The following is an 11,499-nucleotide window of genomic DNA, read 5'->3' on the forward strand; positions in this document are numbered from 1 at the left end:
TAGTCTGGTACCATCCCCTCTGTCATAGATTGTGCTACATGAGGAAAGATGGAAAACATGAATGTAAATTGAGCGTTAATTGCCTGACATGTGCTTCAAAATACTCCTATGTGTGACTGTGACTGATTGAAGATGATAGTTTTTAGCAGCACTTTGAAGCTTATATTTTGGGTTGTTCTGTGCTATTCCAGGCTGTGCTACAAATAAAGAGTCTTTTGTAGAGGAGCTGTACATGTTACTGTTTTTAAAAATATTCACTTGAAAAATACAGTGTTGAAGGCCAGGATTGCAAAAGTGTTCATAACTCTGTGTGAGTGCTTTGGAGTTAAAAAAAAAAAAATTACATTCATAGAGGTCAAATGTATTAAGTTTCTTAGTGAAACACTTCTGTTTCTAATGGTCGAGGAACAGAGAAGCTAGTTACCATTGAGAAAATACGTTTTGTGTCATCTCAAGTTTAGTTTGGGTGCTTTTATATTCTCCGGTGATGTAGTGGATAATACTCTCTATATATGATTCAATATAATTTCTAGCCCAAATATTATGAGGTATATTATATGGAATAGATGTGAAAGTGATTTTTTAATGGTATGATTATACATTGACGTGTTAAAAAACCCCTCTGTTTTCCTTCCTTTTATTTTTTTGCTTGTGTTTCTCTGAACTCTAAACCCAGTGCAAAATATTGTTGAATAAGCATCCATTTTTCTGCCTAAAAACATATTTAAACTTTCAATGAAAATAATTCAAAAGAAGTGTGGCTCCATTTGTGATGCATCACATTCCAGAATACATGAAAGAAATTTCAGATATATGGTAATTCATTTTACGGTCATATATATAGCATGTCTGAACTATCTATGTCTAAAATTACTTGGCAAATATCAGCAGCAATACAGGGAATCTTGATATACGGAAGGCCTTTATTTCTTATCTGCTGGGAGGATGTTTTTTTCAGTCTTGAATACATTCTAGTACAGAAATACTCTCCTGAGGTAAAAGAAAATTGAGGAAAGATAAAAATCAAGTATTTTTAGAGATCATCTGCTGATGAGTGGGTTTTTTTTGCACAAAGTTTGATGTAGGAATGAAATGCATTTCAATATTAGAGAAAAAATACTGTGTAGCATAAATAAAACCTCTCAGACTGTGCAGTTATACAAAAAAAATTTAAACTGTTTAAACTACATTCTTCAAACTTGACAAATATTAAGTACTCTAATGCACTGTAGTTTGTGATGGAGGCTTGTCTTAATCATAAAAAAGAAAAAGAAAAATAAGTAAAGAGACACTTGTAGTAGGTAATCCAACCAAATCTTGCCCTCAGCTGTGGCAACAGGGGCAAACTATGTAGAACTTGACTTATGGGAGGCTTTTGTAATGAGAACAGGATGAACATTGGCAGAAAACTATCATGAAACAGTGTGGAAATTTTCTGTAGTTATTTTACACTGTAGTAGTGTAACTTTAGCTTTCTACTGTTGGAAACAGAGACTGGATCTAAAAGATTCTCACCTCCAAGTACTTAAATCCTTCAGTTTTTATTCAAAGGATATTATTTTTACTACATTCCCAGTGATGAATAGCTCCAGGATCCAGATGTAACTTTTCACTGATTTTTGCTGCCTTCTGTACTTGGAGGAGGACTGTTCTATGCCTACTTTATAGGGCTACTTCACTTCCTGCTCTGACTCAATTATAATGGCATGTTAGCTGCAGGAATCCATGCTGTGAAGCAGGATCCTTCTGGACTGCAGCTGTGAATACTGAGATCAGATAAGCTGAGCAGTACTTCTGATCCTTTATAATTTCTTAACTTGCCTTTAAGACTGATTATCTGAGTGAAGGACTAATGGAAAGAATGACAAACAAAATATTGATAATTATTCTTCTGTGTTTACAAAGCCTTTTAAAATACTTCTTGCACTGGTTAAAGTCTCACATTATCCCTGCCTTTTTGTGGAAAATCTACAATACATCCCACCGAGAGGTTTTATTTACTTTTTATTTTATGTCACCGAGGCATTTTATTTACTCATAATTTGAAACTTCACTGCATTGAAACAAACCAAACCAAACAAACTAAACACCAAGAAACCCCCTCTTATGTTTCTGTATATCAGAATGCACTAGATTTGATAAAACTCCAGTGGCTCTATTCTCCCCAAGGCTTGCACCCACAGTCTTTGCTGCAAGATGATCCTTTCTACATCTGCCCAACATGTGAGCTGTGCAAAGAATCAGCGTTTGTCCTTGTAACAGAAAGTTTCACCAGTCTTAGATAAATCAGGGCTGCTTCTTGTGCAGCTACTTTATGATTGCAAAATATTTTTGATCAGGTCACTTCTGCTTATAGGGGTTCTCTGCTGGTATTTTTTTACTTAATTTCATTCAATAAAGCAAGCAAATCTACTAATAGGCTATGGTTTTAATAATACATGATAGACAAAGGAAGGCTTGTGTTATAGCTCTGCTGTTTGTACCGTTAATAACCCAGGTTCACTAACCATGTTGCTTGGATGTCTTCACAAATGGTCAATTAAGTGCTAAAATAATGCAATTTCAAGTTACTCAGCTGTATAGGTGTATCTCTTTCTTTCACATGCACATTGTTGTGAATATGGTGATTTTGAATGAGAAAAACAGCTGGTAGGCACCTAACTACTGAAGCAAATGATCGTATAAAATTATTCCCAGTGGTTTTGATTCCTCAGTTTGTTTTTTTTTTAAATGAGCCAAAATATATATGCTGGATAAAATCTAAAGAAAATTTATCTGTAGGAAGGTATGTCTAGTTGACAGAATCCTCAATCATTGTGTTTTGATTTGCTCTAATTATGCGTGCATATTTAGCTGGAATAGCTTACTTTGAAAATTACTGACATGTATAAAGGTATGATGAAGCAGATATGCTTGTTTACATATTTTCAGTTGAATGTGGCAGAGTTTTTGATCTTCCTTTACCTAAACAATTGCATACTTTGATGTTTTTTTCTCCTTGATTTAGTCATTAAGTGGGTTTATGTTAAAATTTGTAGAGTACCTTAGAGCCTTGTGCAGTGAAAACTTTATGTATAGCCATCTTTTAGAACGCCAATTTTGGAATTATCATTAATGTTAGTATTTTACAGACTTTGTTTTAAAATGTTGAATCTGAACTGTGTGTGTGATGTTAGGAAATCATTCCTAGGCTGATTGGGCTTCTCATCTAAAGAAATAAATAAGGGATGAGACAATGATATAATCACATTCTAATTTTACAGTAGGGAACTGTTGTACAAATCAATTGAAGAAGCTTGGTCTTGTAAGAGTTAGTGCTAGTCAACTCAACACAGATCCCACTGTTCAGTACCTTAAGCAGAAGGCTGTTCAGGAATTCACACAAACACCAGATTTAAGTCCTTACAGATGCTTAACTGCAATGTAAGCAGGTGGTAAATGCCCTTACTGAACTGCAGCCTCTACAAATATCAGGCTCTCTGTTCTTTCTCTAGGACACTTGTTTTGAGATAGCAGTCTGTTTGTGATTATTTTTTGGGGATTATTTCTAAGTCAAACAATTTAGCAGAAGCATTTCCAACATCTTCATAGTTCTTCAGCACTGACAATTAAGAGATTCAGAGCAGATCTTTGCAATAGTCTGCTAATTACTATTGTATATTTTTAAAAAATAGTGAATGTTGCTTAAACAAGTTGCTTTTTTGATAGGTGCCCACAAGAATATCCTAATTTGGAATTATAAAAAGTACTTGTGTGCAAGTACAAACAAAGAAGATTGCATATTTTCGTATGACAGGTGTTTTTCTGAAACTTTGGGTGCTGCAGGCAGAGAAAAAGAAGTGTTACTGGTTTTGCTCTTGAGAAAAATGACAAAGTTTTAGAAGAGACTGAGAAACTTTCTAGTGGTTTATGGCTGGGTTGGTGTAGTGTCAGAACAGTGTGATTCCCCTGAGTGTTATAAGCTCATTTCAAAGTCAGTTTTTGAAATTAAATAGAGGGTATACTAAACAGCTCTGCATAGCAAATATAACATAGGTTATTTTGCAGAGATTTTTTTCTCACATTATAGGTTTAGTTTCTGGGGATAAGGGAAAAAGGGGATTAGCTGGCATGGTGAAGCTGTGTTCCTTATGCCTTGGTAAGACAAATTAAATGTGTGACTAAGGGAATTTTTCTCAGCTCCTTAGTGCTTAGAACACTAAGCTGTATTGGGTTTAATTCATACAACAACAAATAACAAAAATTTTTATCCTGCTTCTTGAGACAGAATGCTTATGCTTCTTGAGACTGAGTAAATGGTATAGTCCAAGTGATCTACCTTTGCTTATATAACATTTTGGTATCCAGTTTTAAGCTAGTTCTGTATGCACCTTTTTTAGTAACCAGACAGAAATAAGAAATCCAGACCATCTTCTTCTGGGGAAGTAAATTGGCTGACTGGAAATATTTCTCTTTATCACTCTTCCCAATCAAGAGACTTAGCTAACCTGACTTAAGACTAGACACCAATTTTTAGAGCACAGTGGTAAGATGAAGATAATTATAGTCTGAGGGATTAGCAGTCAAATATTCTAAATTTAATAAGTCAGCAAAAATAACAAGGAACAAGTCTAGATGTTTAGTCTTTTGTTTTAATACACTACACAAGCATCACATATATGTTCAGTTTTCTGTAGAAAATTGATTTACATAGTGATCTGATGCACACAGTGGTGCTTTCCTGAAAATTCAGAATCCTGGCTATGTAGAAGTGCTCCTTCTTGACTGCTCATTATTTAAATCATCTAATCAGTTAAAATTGTTTATTGGGTTGTTTGCCTTCCTGATTCGGAGCTTGGAAATGACTGTTCTTTTCATGAATGCTTTGTTGGTTGAGTCTACATTACATATGTGAAAGTAACTGCAAGACTTAGAATTAATCTTGCCAAGGCATTACCATACATAGGATAATACACATATGTTCTGATTCTCAGAATATTTGTATTCATTGAGGGCTTACTCAAATTCGTTTTTTCAGTACTTGCATGTGTGAAATTTTCTAAAAATTATTTTTATTTTATTTATTTATTTTTATTTGGTTTCCCTGGAAGTTGGGAAGTCTTCCACCAGAGTTGAAGTAAATATCACAACATCTCCCCACAAAAGTAAAAGTGCAAATATAGTTTCTGAATTTACAAATACTTATGTGCGTGGTTATTTCAGTCTGACACTGCTTCATAATGACTATTTCCTTTTGCAGGGAAATAAAGCTCCAGACTAGTCTATAACTTCACTGTGAATCAGGATATAAAGAGAGTGCAGAAAGGACTAAACTAAAGTATATTAGACATTTAGTAACTGAGAATTAATATCCATCAGCGCTTTTTAAAACCCTGAAGTTTATCCATGTAGCATGTAACTTCATACTTTATGTGTTTCATAGATATAGTTTACCACATAACACTTTCCCCATCAAGCCTTTTCAGCACTAAATTTATGACTTGACTTTTAGGTACACAAAACCTGATCTACTTTTAATTTGCTCATAGGACCTTTTATGCTTTTATTCATTAAAAAAAACTCCCAAGAATATTGTACCACTGCAGTACAACCAATACTTGAATTTAGAAGCTTTGCCTAGCTTCTAGAGGGTTATTTTTCACTTGAAAAAAATTGGTATTTCTTTGCATATCTTCTAATTTTTTTTTTTTTTTAAGGTCTGGGTTAACTGTAGAAAGTATCTTCCAGAACTGGCTGGATACATCTGGAATACCAAAGGTGAATATAAAATACCAGGTCACAGTTCTTTCTAGAGTCTTGATTTTCTCATTATATTATTTATTTTTTAATCACTACCTGATCTTATAATAGGTATGATATTAAATAAACAGTTTTGGTGATGACTGTTTTCTACATATTTGTATGGGTTTAGCTTCTACTAGTGGCAAATATTTTCTTCTATAATGGCCTCATCAACCCTGCCAAAGGGCAAATCTTACAAAAAATTTATCCTATAAATTAATATTGCAGTCATATAAAAGTATACTTTACAGTATAATCATGGAGTCTACTAAATGTAAGGAGCATTGTTCACAGTTGGAATATGAATTACTTGAAAGCGTTACTGACAGGAGTAATTAAATGTTAAATTATTTGTACTTTGATAATTTGTGAATTTTGTGACTTGCTTATAAATCTGCTGCATAGATAACATCTATGATTGGTGTTCCAGCATTAAGAGTGAGCTTTGTTTTCTGCTTTTAATGCTAAAAGTTTTTTTAATATTTTAAATTCGGTGAAGTGAAAATGCTTAGTTGTGTCCATACTATGTGAAGTCTCTGATTACTCATTTTGGACCAAAACTGGGATCAGATAACAAATGGTATCTGTACATTAATCTTCGTAAAACCCAATTTTATACAAAATAATTTTTTAGCATATGCTCGGGTCTCAGTTTCTAACTGATTTCCCCTAAGCAGGCACTCCTAGGATGCTTGTGATTTATCCTGCCTAGTGCTTGAATTTGTTTCCACTTGCATTAGTATTAGAGAAAAAAAACTACAAAACACCAACTTTTAAAAGTCGGAATGCTAAGTTGTGGTTTCCATGTGCAAAGTACGGATGCTTAGGCAGCATGACTGAGTGAGCATGTTTGCGGGTAGAATGAACAAAACTGGAGAGCTCTGACAGTGCTCAGAGAACCCAAGCTGTACTCAGACACTGTGGTTGAACTCTTTCCTTGACAGCTTGAGAGATGTGTGTGTCCACTGATCCCTGTATGCTGTAGAAGGCTTTTGGGAAAAATGTACCCTGAGGTAAAAATGCTCTGAGACTATCTGAATATGCTGTGAAATCAAGGCAGAGTTTGTTTTTTGTTCTGAAGTTATTGAAAATAAAATTAACTTTAATTAGAAGGGAGAAAAGGAAGATATAGTATCATCATACATCTTGATGCTTGGTCATATCCTAGAAGAGGACCTTGATTTTAATTCGATGTTCAACCAAGCTTTTACTTTTGGTAAAAAAATGGCACACATTGTCAAACAGCTGCTTCAAGTATATGGAGGAGATTGATGTTGCATAGCTGTAGCTGCAAGAGGCTGAACTGGCTCCTGAAATGTAAGAGTTTTCTTGCATTTTATCTACACATATAATTTTGAGGATGTGCTTTATTAATGTCTGACAATCAACTTAAAATCACAAATTAGGAAGACAGGAGCAGACTAAAGAACTGGAAATGGTTTTGACTAATGTGCAAACTAAACTGTTTTCCTGAGTACCACAAGTTGCTCAGAATGAGTAGTGAGTAGTTTCATTATACCCTGCAAGTATATGTTGCTCACATAAACAAAACATGTATCAAAAATATTTCCACACCCAGCAAGAAAATGTTTTCAGTTGAAAGAGACATTAAAGATCATCTAGTTCCAATCCCCTTGTCTTGGAGAAGGACACCTTCCACTAGACCAGGCTGCTCAGAGCCCCATCCAACCTGGCCTTGAACGCTCCAGGGATGGAGTACACACAGACAGCTTTTCTGGGAAACCTGTTCCAGTGCCTCACCACTCTTATAGTAAAGAACTTCCTCCTCATATCTGATATAAAACTACAGTCTCAGTTTGAATCCATTCCCCCTCATCCTGTCACTACATACTCTGTAAAATGTACTTTTCCATTTTTTTTGTAGGCTCCCTTCAAGTACTGGAAAGCTGCAATTAGGTTACCCTTTCTCTTTTCCAGGCTGAACAAACCCGATTTTCTCAGCCTTCTTCACCAGAGAGGTGCTCTGATCATCTTGATGATCCTCCTCTGGAGTCACTCCAACAGGTCCATGTCCTCCCTGTGCTGGGACCCCAGAGCTGGGTGCAGGGTTCCAGGTGGGCTCTCAGCAGAGCAGAGGGGCAGAATGCCCTCCCTCCCCTGCTGCCCACGCTGCTTTGGATGCAGCCCAGGACACGTTTAGCTTTCTGGGCTGGGAGTGCCCATGGCTGGGTCGTGTCCAGCCTCTCACCCAAAAAGCCCTTCTCCTCAGGGCTGCTCTCCATCTGTTCATCCCCCAGCCTGTGACAGTACTGGGGGTTGCCCCGACACAGCACTTTGCAGCACCTTGTACTTGGTCTTGTTAAACCTCAGGAGACTGACATGGGCCCAGTTCTTGAGCTTGTCCAGGTCCCTCTGGATGGCATCCTGTCCTTCAGATGTGTCAACAGCACCACTGAGCTCGGTGTCATCCACAAATTTGTGAGGTGCACTTGATCCTTATGTCTATGTCATTAATGAAGATATTAAATAACACAGGTCCGAATACTGACCCCTGAGGGACCCCACTTGTCACTGATGTCCATTCAGACTCTGAGCCATTGACCACTACGCTCTGGATGCGACTGGCCAATCACTTTCTTATCCATCTAACAGTCCACCCATCAATTTGCCCCCTCTCCAATTTAGACAGAATCATATTGTGTCAAAGGCTTTACAGAAGTCCAGATAAATGACATCCTTAGCCCATTCCTTGTCCACTGATGGAGCCAGAGAAGGCTACTGAGTTGGTCAGGCAGGACTTGCCCTTGGTGAGGTCCTGCTGGGTGTCTCAAATTACCTCCCTGTCTGCAATGATCTTCCCAGTCACAGAGACGATGCTGACAAGTCAGTACTTCCCAAGGTCCTCTTTTTTGCCCTTTATTAGATGATTTCTACTTGTTGTCTTCATCATTTGCCAGCATCTTGTGGGAACCAACTTCCATTTTATTGGAAGAACTGGTGTTGTCATTCAGTGAATAGGAAACCTTATTTCCTTTATGCTTTATTAAATCATTAGAGGTGCCTTTACTCCTGAAATTCAGACTTTAGAGGTTGCTTAGTAGCTCTCAATGTTAGTAGCTATAGTGTAGGTATGACTATAATTACTGATTACAGAACTGTAAATACTGTAGATCTACTTGTGTGGTTTACAGGACCTTTAAAAATATTTAGATTATTTCAGCAGACTAATAACCTGGCAAATTTGGTTAATCTGTATGAAGGCACATAAGAACACAACTTACATGCAGATAAACTACATTATACATTACATGGACATGAACTACAGATAAACAGCGTTATAAATAGCAGTCCAGGAATGGCACAGAATTTAGTCTCTCTCATGGTTTACTAGGTGACTGTACTAGGGTGTGTTCACAGGAAGGTTTCCATCAGCTCCTTTGGGCACAGTCACACGACAGAGCCAGTCAGTGTGAGCAGGATGAGGTACAAAGTACCCACTACAACCGACTACCTTCTTTTAGTACTGAAGGAAATGAAAAGCAGCTGTTGGATGTCTACTTCAAAGATGTCCCAAAGGCATAGAAGCAGCATCCTGCACCCTACACACAAGATCCAACACCCTCCTGCTTATAACCCTTGTTATGCTGGCTCTGGAGTCATATAGCGCAACACTTTTAATACTGCAGCCCCTACTATGAGAAAGTACTTGACTTTTTCAATTACAAATACTAAGACTTAACTGCATTTGCATAGGAAACCTCCTTACTGGAGAGACTATACTTTGTAATGGAATTGGGAAATGTGCATCATTGCTGTACTTAAGTCCCAATATGATTGCTTTATATCTCTCTCATACAAGAATTTTTGTATTTTATATTTGCTGTAGTATTTCTGTGTTTTTATTTCCATGTTTTCATGGATTTTGGACAGGAAATTCATGTCAATCACTAAGTATAAAGAAAATTCACCCCAAGTGGTACATTTATAGCAGTAGTTATCAAGATGATTTCAAAAATTCTCTTCTGTGTTTATATTCAAATCTATCCCCTGTATGCAACTGGTACGCTTCAAAATTCAGTAACAAAAGGGTCACTTAAAACCAGAGTTCTTAGCCCACTCCTTAGTTCACTATCTTCACAATAATGTCTAGCTTAAGGAACTGTAGGGGTACAAAAAAGTATGCAAAAAACACATAAGGGTAAATACTTTACACTACCCAGAATGCTGAAGCAATTTTACTGTCTTCCTTGCAGTACAGGTATACTATATTCTTTACAGTCTTTAGGGTCATAAGTCATGTCATCTGTCTAACTGAAGATCCTCTACTCCTTTACTTGTGCTTTGTTACATTTGCCATTCCAGACTCTCCAACTCTGTCCAGGGAACGGCAGATTTATTGATATAGATGATACAGATATAGCTATATATATGCGTCTTTATACTTGCATCTTAAAGCTATTGAAACTTTAATATCTGTCAGTTTCTATTACTGTTTCATTCTTGGAAACATTATCTTGTCTTTTCTAAATACTGGGCTAGTTTCCAGGTTCAGGTATATACCAGCAGTAATCAAGAATAAGTAGATGTAAGGCGGTCATACAAATAAATAAAATCAGAATTTGGCTTGCTGCTGTGAAAAAATAATTCTGCATACCACCTAACCTTTTCAATTTGTTATTTTCTAAAGCATTAAAGATTAATGTTATGAAAAAGAAAGTGTGGTTATAACCTGGCCAATTCTTTCTTACACGGAAGAGTGCCACTGCACAATGGTTGGTTTCAGGCTTGCTGAGCAGGGTTTTCTCACATGCAAAACAATAAGGAATATAAAAGATGAAATGGAAGCAGTTCTCAAATACAAACTTTCTTAAGGGTTTTTTCCTGAGGATGCATCATGGTGGTGTTAAATATGGTGAAGCATGAAGCATATTGCGTGGTTGAAAATACCTTTTATCAAATTATGGAACTTTCAGTATGTGCTTCTGTCTCAGCAGTGACTCACTGGGGGATTATAGCAACTTTTCATCCTGTGCAAATAGTAGTGAGTTAATACCACCATCTTTAGACAATGAGTTAAGCTGGCAAGGAGTGGAATCAGATGAATCAAATAGCTTTACGACTGGAAAACATCTCTGAAATCAGTGTAGTCCACTTCATACCTGCTCATGATGATTTGTTTTCCTAAGTACAATTCTATTGTTTCTCTCAGTATGTGCAGTGTTTAATTAGAATTTGAGGCTAAAAGGCTATATGCCTCTTTAGGAAGATTTTCTCAGCTCTGCACAAACTTGTCTTTGTCTAATATTGCCCAGTTACTATTACTTGTTCTTTTACTCTACCTTAGGTAATTAACCTTTTTAAAGTAAGCTTTAAGTCTTTCCCCCTTTTTGAACTCTGTTGTACACTGTTTTACAAGTAGATCAATAAACATTAGGTAGTCTCTGCATTGCATAAACTTCTAAATGTGTTTAAATAATTTTTTCTTTTGCTTTTGAAGTGGCACATGCTATTGTTTACTGGTAAATTTCCAATACTGATTCTTTCTTGCCTGTGTATTTCAGTTGTTATCTTGTATAATGAAAATCATCTTCTCCACATTCACTCTCCACTTCAAAAAAACAAGCTAGGGGGAAAAAAGAAAGAAGAGTGGTTGGCCTCCTCCTTCATGATTTTTAATTTCCAATATAGCCTACACTGAAACGTACAAGTCTCAGTATCACATAATGAATCAGGTTGAAAGGGACCACAGGGAGTCAT

This window comes from Onychostruthus taczanowskii, unplaced genomic scaffold, assembly GCF_017590055.1.
Source record: "Onychostruthus taczanowskii isolate IOZ18803 unplaced genomic scaffold, ASM1759005v1 scaffold161, whole genome shotgun sequence".
NCBI lineage: Eukaryota > Metazoa > Chordata > Aves > Passeriformes > Passeridae > Onychostruthus > Onychostruthus taczanowskii.